At 36.9% G+C, this 12,799-nt stretch overlaps 1 protein-coding gene and 1 long non-coding RNA gene across 2 annotated transcripts in view; one reads left to right on the top strand and one right to left on the bottom strand.

Moving 5' to 3' along the window:
• Positions 1-12,799, top strand: part of DOCK2 (dedicator of cytokinesis 2) — a 226,577-nt gene that overhangs the window by 104,228 nt on the left and 109,550 nt on the right. The window lies entirely within an intron of this gene.
• The window catches only part of LOC135330012 (uncharacterized), a 36,879-nt gene continuing 24,084 nt past the window's right edge, over positions 5-12,799 (bottom strand). The window contains exon 2 of the long non-coding RNA XR_010391717.1: positions 5-741. This is a non-coding gene — a long non-coding RNA (uncharacterized LOC135330012). The remainder of the gene's footprint in view (positions 742-12,799) is intronic.

The raw sequence follows: 12,799 nt of genomic DNA, 5'->3' as shown, positions 1-12,799 counted from the left end.
AAAAGGAAAGCCTTTTGTTCTTGTTATTACGTATAATACTAGCTGATATGCTCTTTTTAGGAAGGCTCTTTCAAGTTTTGGTTCTGAAAGAATGGTACTTGTAGGTACAGATAATTATTGATTAAACCAAGCACACTAAGGTAAAGAAATGAAATAACAGATTTAAGTAAAGTTTTCTTGTAGCTAGGGAATGCAGAAGTATTCTTTTATGGTCTGAAGCTAACATGATCTCTGTATTACAAAATTAGCACAGACTGATAGGCTTACAGATAACTAGTTTAAAGATGAGTTTGAGTCTATGGCTTTCCTAATGGCTATTGTTTGACAGTCAGCTCTCCATTAGTGTTACAGGTTTTCTATCATAGACCAGTCACATACTACTTATTTGCTATTGCGTAAACAACAGGCATAGCTTTGGGGGGCACTTTTATTCCTGATGCATAGTTTTACTGATGGTACATATCCATTAATACCAAAATGAAATGCTTTCTTTAGAGATGCTTTCTGTTCTTCAGCCATCTTTTTATTTTAGCAGCCACTTCTGACAAGGGAACAATACAGCATCCAGCAGGATTCAGTGAAAGAAGTTATTGATGTGCAGTTGGTACTTTAGTTTATGCAAATACAAAGCCAACAATGTCTGAGAATTGTTTCATTTTGGCAAGTTCTGTAAGTGCTTTGGCGTCAGAAGAGTGGTCCAGACCAAATAACCTGAAAATGCAGCACAGCAGGTAGTGTTTCCTGAAAGTAAAAAGACAATGGTTGTAAATTAATTGTCAAATACTGATGTTTCATCCTGCTATCTCTAACATCTTCATCTCCAGTGCTTGTTAATTCAGTGGTTAGACACTTCTATATAAACTGAAAAATATCTTATAATTATGAAGTATCTAGTTTTTCTTATATGAAATATCTTAAAACAACCAAATATATATTCCAAACATTCAGAGAAGTAGATATTTCTTTGTTGTGATCTGTACTCCAAAGTAGTGTTCAGGCTTGAACGTGAAATCTTAAATGTGGGCCCGAAGTCTTAAATCTTGTTTTAGATTTGAAAATGGCTACTTAGTCTCTTCATGGTTGGTTGAAATACACAAACACTGAAAAATATAAATGTGAGTTTTTTATTTTGGGGCAAGTTAAGGTTCAAACATGACTTTTTTTTTTTTAAAGTTTTTCCTATTGTATGTGTTCAAATTTGAGAACAGCTCTTAGACAAGGGAGAATAAATTTTCTTGATATTTTAAAATAAGACCAATGCATATATGGAACATTATGTGGGCTCATGAAATGTCTTTCCTATGCAGTATAAAATATTTGTTCAAGACTGAAGTTGACTGCATGAGTATGTGAAGTGTTCCTTGTACCAATCTATCACAGCTGCCATTTTAATTATGAGGATTAGTTCGCCACAAAAACCTTATTTTCATAGATTAAGGTGTAATGAGCACTGACCACTTTTCAAGTTCTCTGTATTTATTCCATAAAAATAATATTAACATATTAACGAAGCCTGAAGTGCAAGTAATTTGTCACTCTGTATGCAGGTTACGGATGCATTCCCTGTGCTGAGTACCATGATGGATCTTCCATAAATTTGTGCTCGTGTGTAACATGGAGGATTACTTTAAGCTAGTCAGCTGTGTTGGAAAGGAGCATTTAATGGTATCTTCTGCTTATTGAAGGGCTGCACAGAATTGCTGCCTCTTTCCTGGAACATCAGCCTATGTGCTAAACGCAGCTGGCTGACTGTGTTGGCCAGTGACACAACGTGGGCATGAGAGAGTCACGTAACAGTGCACTGTTAATGAACGTGCGATGTACTAACGCTGCGGTAAGAAAATATAAAGGCAGTGGAGGTGAAAATTATGTCTTGAACTTCACCCATGTGAGTAGACAACTTCACGTATGACTCGTGATCACATGTGCCAAGAGCAATATTGTTGTTTCAGTATTATCATATTAAAGTTACTTTGATAGACTATTTTGGCATCTTTTCTGTTACAGATTTAGACTCATTAATGGCTTCTTAGGGTAGAACATGTATGAGTGTGTGCTATATATGGTTTTGTTCATGTTGTGCACTTTTGACTTAATATGCCTTTGCACCTTTTTGCCGGGGCTTTTCGCATTCCTCATTTCCATGGTGTTAAGGGTAGTTTTGTTGTTTCCCATACAAATAATCTGTATAATAAACTTTCATTTAAATGTGAATTTTTCTACCCTAATTGTTCCAGAATAGACTGGCCCAAAATTCAGGATGTGCAGCAAACAGTGCTGGACTGGTAGCAGATCTTATGTCTTACAATTCCGAAGTTGCTTAGAAGATGTACTTGAAGGAAAATGTCATTCCTGTATATTGTGATAAAACATGCTAAATCTGAAGCCAGCTGCTCTTATAGAATAGAATTGGGGCAGGAGGAGAAATTAATGCAAAATATGGGAAATATTTCACAGGATTTTAAATAATCCTACATGGTTTGCTTTTATGATTACAGTGATCCTTAAGACTGGGACTAAATTCTCACCATAGCATTAATTCAGGTTAGTGTTCCAACAGTGGCTTCATTAGCCTTACTGCTTTCGCTATCTGAATATACCTTTTATTTAAGCTTTGAACAGGCTTCACCATATTTAATTTACAAGATTGATGAGATGGGTATAGTGGGGATGATCTTGTCATAGGCTATAGCAGATTTATGTAGCCTCATGTTACATTCAGGCAGTGTAATATAATTTATGCAATGTAATAATGTGAAATTATTCTATCATGAAGTTTTAGGAGAAAATGAAAATGTCAGATGATTTCTGATAATTTTGGGAACATTTCTTTCTGCAGAGAAACATTTTGCATGAGGTGACAGGAAACAAAGATGTACATTAATGTCAAATTTTACTTTTGTGGTATGCTAGTATCAGGTGGCTCAAATCCTTGTACTGTTTATTCTCTGTAAACAAGTATACATAATAAACAAGTCAAATAGTTTCTGCAAATAGAAATAAAGCTTCAGTGCCAAGCTCTGAATTCCCTTATCATCCACTAATTACTGGAAGCTTTTTACAGTTTTGAGAATTTATCCAAATATTGCAATGGCATTCCCTACTTCCCGTCCCAGCTGCTGTGCTCCAGGCAGTAAAGCTACACTTGCCCAATTAAATTCCAGTAGGAACTTTACAAATCTAATAGTTCATGTTTTATATACAGGTAAAAAGCCTTTAAGGTTTAGAAGAGGTTGCTACTCTGGCTACAGGAGGCACTTGAGCTAGATGCTTGCCTTCTTAATCTGCAAATTACTAGTTTTCCCTAATCCTGTGTGATTTTGCTGCCTTTGCATGTATTGATGTGGAATTGATACGATTTTTTATCATGAGAGTTTCAATGCTGTTATTTCTATTAAATCAAGTTGGGATAAATTATATCTATAGACAGACATTTGCAAAATGTGTTAAAAACCCTAACTTGTGAGTTTTAGTGAGTTTTACAAAGGTGCCTGTGTCTAGATTTACAAATTAATGGAATGTTGCCAGTTAAAATGTGTCAGATACCCTCATCTTGGGATGATGTTATCATCCCCTTTGCTTTCCTGACGCAAAAACTTATGGGCTTTGTTTTGCACAGTATTTCACATTGAAGTATGAAAAATCTATCTATTTCATAGAAATGCCTTTAATGTGTTGATTTAAATTATGTCAAGCCATATGTCCGGTTTAAATTTGTATGTTGTAACAATAGTACTAACTTTGGTAGGGGAAATTTACTGGGGTTCAGTTTCTGCCAGGGTTCCATGACCTTGCTTCAGGCTATCTTGTCTCTTCTTCCTCCTCCCTCCCTCCCTCCCTCCCTCCCTCCCTTCCCTGGGCAGCTGTTCATTAATCCTCAGGAAATGCTGTGTGCATTGACTGTTTTGCATAATTAACACAGTGGATATGTTCCAATCTCTCCATTCACTGGGTGCTGAAGCAAATGGCCTATTAGGTGCTTGACAGTGTTTATTGTTAAACACTGCCACTAATATGGAGCCTCTTTCATGCTTCTCTTTTCAATGATTTGAGAATGTAAGCCTGATCTATTTTCCTTCCTTTTTTTGTTGGGGGGGAGCATATTTTGCCACAAAGAGTTTACAACTTCTGTTCTAAAGATTTAGCTCATTGGGGATAACTGCCAAATATTACAGCTCAGGTTGTCTTCACAAAAATGTCTGCAAATATTAATTCCACCTGACAGCCTCTGTGACAGAAACAATGCTCCTCTGTAACTGAGAAATACTCCATTGTGATCTGCTTATTGGCACGTTGCCTGTGTTTATGTGTTACTTTGAGAGCTATGCAAGCAGTAGAAAAAGATAGGAATGGAAATGAATGGCAGGATAAGTTATCTGAAGATGAGGAGAACTTGTGGGATGAAGTCAGTATTGGGAGCAGAAGACCAGTAGAATTGGAGGGCCTTTTTTGAATAGTGGGTGCCCAAAAGAATGGCTGTACTTGGATCCTACTTAAGATGAGGCTTGTTACCTTTATTGGAATGATATAAGTGAATGCTTACAAAAAAAGTAATTAGCTGGCTGAAGGAGGAGTGATAGCTCGCTGTCATGTCTGAAGAAATTAGGCCCAAGTCCTGTATACCCGTGTTTCATTAGAGGGAGTCTATGTGGACTGATAGATGCTGTTATTTTTTTTCTGTTATGCTTGGTTTATAATGTTAAAAGCAAATTGTGATTTTTAATGTCTGTATATGCATTGTACACACACTTCATAATATTGACAGTAAATCTCCAGTGTAATTTCCTCCAGCTCCAGTGTAATTGTGTTCCAGAATGAAAGACGTGAATTGCCTGGAAAAGACCAAAGTGCCAAGCCTGCCACTTCAAGCAGCAGTGAACCTAGTTCTCCGAGCTCAAGATTGTGTTTTTGCATATTTAGAAGTGCCATCGTAGTTTGTTTAACCAATCAGGTAGAAAAAAATTGTCCACAAGAGAGAGAGTTGTACTTCTTGATGATTATTCTTCCTTCTTCCCTGCCCTCACTTTCTGATTTCTTGAAGAGCCAAGCTTGCAAGGTTTTTTTTTTTTTTTTTTTGTATTTCAGTTTTAATGACTGAAGCTGTGGGTAGGGAACTGCAGCTGAGAAGGATGAGTGGAAGTTTTGGGGAACTGCAGGAAGTGCAAAAGCAGGTGGTGAAGGGCAGTGGGGACTTTGGAAGGGTACAGATGTGTGAGTTTGGTTTTTCTGGGGTTTTCTGACTGAAATGCAGCTCTAGTTTAAGGAAAAAGTTAAGCTTTTGACCTGTTCTCAAACTTATTCAGTTTTCATTTGATTCCCTAATTTTCCATTTTACTAGTCTGCTTAAAACAAAAAATCATTTTTTTTTATAGTGACCATAGTGAAGTATTTTGATCTCCTTTTATGCACAGTATTTCTTGGAAAACAAGTTTAGATAAGCCTTTTAAAAATTGCTAAGCATGAAACATTTTTGGAGGGCTTTTGGCATGATGATGATTAGTATAATTTACTTCTTTGTCCTTTCGGACATCAGCACTTTAAATTTCCTGATTCAGTCTAGATTTTTGCCACTTCTAAATGACCTCTTTACAGAGGATGAAATAGCAGATGAATTCAAGTGTTATAGAAATAATGATAGCTGGCAGAGCTATGGTAACTGTAAGATAAGACATTCAGACTGAGTAGCTTTATGACGCATGATTTGTGTTTTATCCTGCACAATACAGATTTTCTATGATATGCAACTATATTGACACTTTTGTTTTGAAGATTCATGTTGGTTTATTTACTTTATTGTTTGTATTTCATAATAAGCTGCTTCCTAAATGGGAAAGTAATCCCCAGTTTTTAACAAATCTATATGCGGCTTTGCCGCTCGCCTACATTTTCTCCTTCTGTTCCAAACATTGCAAATCTCTGCTGCATTCACAGAGTACTGGCTGGGCAAGGGGCTACATGTGTTGTGGCCAGTTCTGAACTGTATGCTCTTTAATGGCTGCATGTCAGGCGAAACAGTACAGAGGACAAAAGCCATATGCAGGTTTCTCACTTCTTTGAGATTTCTGACATAAAGAGCTCAGAAGTGATCAGGGAGAATGCAGATGAGTAATTTTTTTAGTCTTAATGAAAGTCTTCTACAAAAATTCTAAATATGCTAGTGCTGTATTTCATCACCTGAAATTTTGAAAAAAAAAAATAGTCTGTCTCTGGCTTTATCAGTTATGTATTCTGGAACACCGATCAGTTGATATACTTCCCCCCAACCTTTAAAAAAGAAAATCAGTATCTGAAATGGAACTTTATTGGTTAACAAGAATGAGTACCTGGTCTGAGTTCATTGGTCTGCATGTCAGTTAGCTTTATGTTCAGTTTCTGCCCATCGTGAATTTTGAGAATAGATGTTGGCCAAGTTGTTTAGTTTAGCCAGATCTCAAATGTTCACTATGAAACTGGTGGTGGTCTTTTTTCCACAAAATCATGAGAGCTGTTGAGGATAAGCTAGATAATGCTTCTGAAATCCCTACAACTAAAGCAAAATGCACACAAATAACTAGATAGAAGGAGTAGCTAGAGATATTGTTTTAAAACATTTTGAGTTGGACCGTGCTAAGAATTCTCATGTCCCCTTTTCCTGCCCTTTTCTCATAATACATCTCAAGCTGAACTGTATTGGGTCCCCCTGCCACCCCACTTAAGAGTAAATGTAAGCAGTAGTTTGAAGTTGACTTTGTTCCCCCCCCCCCCCCAGCCCCAAGTCATGTTTAGATACTGTCTTCTCTCTTTTTTCAGTGCAGCATAAGTTCTAAAACATGCATGTTGGCAAAAATGAGAATGTAACACAGATTGCTACATATTTTTCTTTTGAGATCTAAAGCTTTTGCAGCTTGGCTGAAAAATACTGTACACAAAGTAAAAGTAATTGTAAAATCTAAAAGTATAAAATTTTTTAATAATTGAATGGCTATGTACCACTGTCAGAATTCTTAATCTGAATATAACAAGACAAAAGAAGTCATTGTCCAATTCTTTCTTTGTGCAATGATCTCTTGAAGGTAACTTAAAAGTGACAGTCTCAGTAAGTAATTCTAGGATGGGTTTTAATGAACAACTTAAACTTTTATAATGCAAGAAACCCCAATGGAGTTCACACTCCTATTTTCTGCAAAGATTTGAGTTCTGTAAGGCCAGTAAGGAATTTATTACAGTTTGATGGGCTGCAGGATGAATATTAATAGTTTCACCTTTAATTTAAGGTAGCCTTTGTGTTTTAGCAGGCTATTTTATCGTAGCCTCAAGGGTATTTTCGGAGTCTCAAATAGAAGAATCAGTAAATTTTGCATTATATAGGAGTCTCATAGTGTTCTCTGCAAATCACACTCTAAGAAAACCCCACACTGTCAAGTAATTTGAAAGTAGACAAAGATGATCAGTTATTTATGAATGTACTTTTTCCCTAATTGTGAACGGTCTAGTATTTTGTAGCCACAAAGAACTATCATTTCATGTATCTTAGCACCTGGTTCAATCACGCAGAAATCCTGATGCTTTTGATGTCTTCATGTTTGCAGTGCCTCTCCTAGCACAACATGCATTGCAGGAGGGGAGAAATGTAGTTCAGTTTAGGTTTGGCATGTTAATTTTCATCCTCCCTTCCTGACTGGTCTGTTGTTGTCTGTTAGGGAATGGCACGGGCTTATGGAGTGCAGAGTATTTTCACAAAGCACTTAACACCATATATACAATTTATGTGGGATTTAAGTGCCTAAGTACTTTAAGTGTTGTGTAGAACATATTCTAGATTTGCTTGTATGCTTAGGTGACAGAACTTTCTTGTGTGTACACAGCTGGAGTTGTGCGTTGCACATGGCTTGGTGTACACAGCTGAGTTGTGCGCATCGCTGGCCAGTTTCCGGTTACGCCTATTTTGTGTTAAGACATGAGATATTTCCATGCATGTTTTCCATGTAGAACTCAAAGCAGAACAGGCCTGAAATATCCATAATTTGTAGTTCTGCAGCTTGTGTAAAGTGTGCCCACTTGAATACTAAAAATTTTCCCAAGAGAATGAAGTCATGAAGATGATCTGTAGAATACTCTGCATGAGGGACTAGTTGATCTTTGACTGATCCTGTTGTATTTAGAACACAGGTCACACTGAAGCTGCAGCCGCGTGATGCTATTTCTCTGTGTTAAAATTGCAGGGCTTTTACTGGGGGGGAAAATATGCAGGGTGAAAAAATTTTCTGAGTTTGAAATGATAAATTGCATTACATAGCTTACGTGGTGTTTATAACTAAACAGCAGCGTTTGGTCAGAATTTAGCGTAAGGGGGATCCAAATAGATTGAGACTTCTGGCTGCTAATGAGTTAAACGTATTCTAGTAATTTAAACAAATTAACATGAAACTGATTTTTCTTAAATGACTTTTCATAGATTTTTCTCCAGTGTTCAAATTAGAATATAACAACATGTAAACATTCTGTATAAATGTTGTCGAGTTTGAGAATTATTAAAAAAAAAAAATCTTTTCCTCCTCTTTTCCATATAGAGCACACGTTCTTTGTTTTACCCTTTCTCCAAAGTAGTATTTTGATTATTGTTATGCTAATAGTAAAATACCAACCTGTTTTCCTAAGTATGTTCCGTTTCCTTTGAGTATATTCTCAAGGTCAGTATCACAGAGCCAAAGTAGCAAGTGTGCATGAGTTTCTTCTGAAAAATACTGTCAGAGCCACACTGCATGTGAGGTTAAATTGTAGTACAGTGCTTGCCCTAACACTTTGAATGGATTCACATGATTTTTAAAGCCAGCTTACTTATGGTGTCTTATAGAATCATACTTTTTCTTTTTTTTTAATAGAAGTAGTCTCTTTGCAATTCTGTTTTTTGCAGAATATGCAAAATACCATTTTTATGTAAATACTTTTCTAGCATGGTCGAAGGACAAAAAACAGCTCTTGGTTTTCAGATATATAGGCAAGGTTGAAACGAAGTCATTTGAGATTGTGAGTCAAGAAGTCTTTATATAACATAGAGGATGTTTTTGCAGCTCATTTGTTGCTTGTTCTCATAACTTTTTTGAAAAACATTAGCAGACTGAACTGGCTGTTGGAGACCTTCTTGTTTGTGAATAGGGCTGCCTCAGAAATTTCCTTAGCCCCTTTCTGGCTTTCTTCCTGCTGTATGTAAAGTAAGCATAGCTGACATTAATAAACTACTGTCCCAGCATCTATAAATGCATTCTTGTTGAACAAGTACTGAAATAGTAGCTGAAAGAACTGTGAACAACCAATCTGAATGTCAGAATTAGAAAAAGATACAGGCACAACCATAAAAAAATTTTCAGTTCCCCAGTTCAAAACTGAGAAACTAGAGAGGGAGCAGCAAAGGGCTTCCATGGTAGTTGGGGCAGTGCACGGGACCTGGAAGGAGAGGCTGGGGCTTGTTTGTTCTGGTGATGAGGAGGCTATGGGGCGATGCTCTAGCAGACCACCACTACTTGAAGGGGAATTACAGAGATGATGAAGCCAGACCCCTCTTGGTAATGGCATATGGCAGTGACTACAAGCTGTAGTGTGGGAGGTTGGAGCTGGACATCAGGAAAAACTTATTAACCAAAGTGAGTAAGTGCAGTGCTGGAACAGATTACCCAGGGAAGTGGTGGAATCTCTGCTCTTGGAGGTTTTCAAGCTATGGTGGGACAACACCACAGCTCATCTGATCTGATCTGGCAGCCAGATACAGTTTTGAAGAGAAGGCTGGACGAGCTGACCTTCAGAGGTTCCTTCCAACACTGATGTTTTTCGTTACATTTTTGTAGCAGAAATAGTTTAGAGAAGTCTGTGAAGAGACATTACTGTACACAAGGTATGAACACCTGAATAGACCAGGTCCCTCCCTGAACCTAGTCTGTTAGTTAAAGGCGGCTTTGCACCAAGCTGTTAATGAAAGCTAATGGTTTGTATTTGTCTTCTGAAACTGCAGTGTACTGCATATTTTTTTTAAAATGGGTCATCTAGACTGTAACATTTTTGATTGGCATATGCGTATAAATATATGTGTATATTCTATATGTATAAAGTAATGGAATTTCACCAATCAGTGAATGTTACACTGAGTGGTCTATATATTTGTACTCTGTGACAGAAAGAGCTGTTGTGGGGAAAAAAAAAAAAGAAAAGAAAAAAAAAGTAATTTTTTTCTTTTAAATGGGAGACCTTTTACAGAAGAAAATAGTGTAGGTTCACTGCTGTTAAGTTCCATTTCTGAAACAGGGGCTTAAAAATAGGGATATATTTTATATAGGATATAAGGCCATTTTCCAATAGCTAGTTGTTGATTTATGTAAATCCTTCAAAGTGGTAAAGGTAAGATAAGGATTAGAAAATAGTTACTAATTATGGGATCCTAAAATCAGACCTTTTCTGTCCTAATAAGGACAAAAAAAATATGATTTGTCTCATTATCTGGTTGCAGAAGCTGTGACGTGCTACTAATGTGTTTTGCAGTCAGAGGTGTCAAGTTAGATTCATTGTTGAAAGCCTTCAAGTCTGATAGTGTCTGAACCTGGTTGTTCATCCTCGTTGACACTAAGTTTTCATATTTTCTCCCTTAATTTCTGTTTTAGTATATTTCCTTGTTTTACCTGCGTTTTGCACCACGTACTAACTTGTATTAATTAATTCTTTCAATAATATATGGAGTCTTTTCAGCATATGGAAACTTTCAGATAAGTAAAAAGATTCGTCTACTTTTTAATGCTGCAATTAGGAGTTGTGGTGTGCAGAGACAGTACATGAAAATCATAATATTGCGCCACCCTGTAGGGCATTCTTGTGGAGGTGCGCATCCTCCGTGCCCTGAAAGATGCTTGCAGCTTTCCATGGAATTGCCCCCTTGACCAAAAGAGAAGGGCGAACGGTTGTGTGTGTTTGTGGTGTATTTTCACTGATTTTTTTTCTCCATTCTTGGGTATATTTCAGATATCACAATTGTCCCATACTACATTTCCTAGAAAGTCACGTCTATAAGAACACAGTAAGCAGAAATATTATTATGTGCTATCACACACATCTTTCTTGCCTGGCTAGGAGAAATCCCATTCTTTTAAATGAATTGAAATGTTTTCAAACTTCTTTACATAAATCACAATGTGGGTACCTTCTTAAAGATACATTGAATAAGGCTGATATCTCACTGAAACTTGCCACCCCTTTGCATGGTAAAAGCATTTCTGAATATATCTCATCCTAAAATGTACCTTGCGTATTTTCAGTTTTAATACAGTCAGCATGATCTATTCTTTAGTAAATTAATTAGTGATAGATTTTTAAATTAAGACTTTAAATGAAATTTAAATCAAGTATGTACTGATAACATTAGTGTTTTTATCAGGTTTAGGAAAAAATGATTTAATTAAAATTTTCATTTTATAAAGGAAAAAGATCAAATTCCTTCTAAATACATTTTCCATTGCATATTTTCCTGCGTTGTTTCAGATTTGCAGGGTGTTCTTTAACTTTACTGTAGGCTTATTGTGCGTTGGAGTTGGGTTTGAATATTTGTCAGGTCTTGAAGTTAGAATATCATCTAAATTACCCCTGTCCTGAACCATTCCAAGTCTGCTCACCTGTTTATATGGCATGTGTGACTTGGTTCTGCTTCACTCATTTCATCAATGTCGTGACACCTTCCCAGCTTCCCCAGTCTGAACAGATTGGGGATCATTTCTCACACACAGAGAGGGTACGTTGCTGCTGTTGGTTTCACAGTAAGTCTTCTAGGCTAGAGTTAGTGCTGTCTTGATTAGGAAGCCTTTGGATATGAGAAGTCTATGCCCAACAACTGCATATTAAAAATAAGTGGTGTATTTGATTTGTGTTAGGATGCTCGCTTCTTGATTCATTCAGTGCACTGGTATGATCATATTTTGTGAGGAGCTATATGCAAACATGACCTGACTCCCATCTGCTAGCTGTGCTTAGTGTTAAGAAATAGATATATGAAGAGAAAAAAACAACAACACCACCACCACAACAGGAGTGGCCTGGGGAAGAGAAAATACTTCCAAATACTCTATTTTACCTATCCTTTAATGGTTTTTAAAAGCCCTTTCAGTATGTCCCAACTCCTAAAGCCCTCGGGTTTTTGCTTGCAGATTCGTGGCCTGACATTGTCCATAGATTTTGAAAAGCCTTTAATTTTTTTTTCAATTGATAATGAAAGACAGGCAAGTCTAGGGGTTTCTTACTTACAATGACACATCACAGCTTTCATATGTTTGTTATACCCAAAGTTTCTTCATGTTTAGTAGCAATAATGATAATTTCAGGAGTTCTGTGTGCATATTGCATAACTGCAGTTGGAGTTTCTGCAACCTACTGATGTAGCTGAGACTAAGCTTTACTCCCCCTAAAAGGACGATGGGGTATACAGAAAAAGGAGACACTGGTATACAGTAATCTCAGATCTTCCTTCTGTCCACAGAAGTTCTATTTGTAAATCACAAGCCGCCTTTGTTTTTCAATGAAAAGACTGATTCTTTGAACTTTTATCAGCATTATAATTGACTGCAAATTAAAAACTGCACTGTATTTCTTGGTTCTTACAGAATTTACCATGCCTAGCCTGTCCGTGATACTGGAAAGACACTGAAAGGGCAATAGTTATAGAGGAGATAGAGCTTGGTTGTCACAGAGAAGGTGAGGCTGGAAACACCTGAACAAGTGTTTACATTCTTACTTGCTCTGTGAGCTACGCCATGGGCATGCTTTTGCAACTCTGCAGCCAGCTGAGTTG

This window comes from Dromaius novaehollandiae, chromosome 15, assembly GCF_036370855.1.
Source record: "Dromaius novaehollandiae isolate bDroNov1 chromosome 15, bDroNov1.hap1, whole genome shotgun sequence".
In the NCBI taxonomy this organism is placed as follows: domain Eukaryota; kingdom Metazoa; phylum Chordata; class Aves; order Casuariiformes; family Dromaiidae; genus Dromaius; species Dromaius novaehollandiae.
The sequence above is the reverse complement of the archived record's forward strand: the minus strand, read 5'-3'. Positions and strand labels throughout refer to the sequence as shown.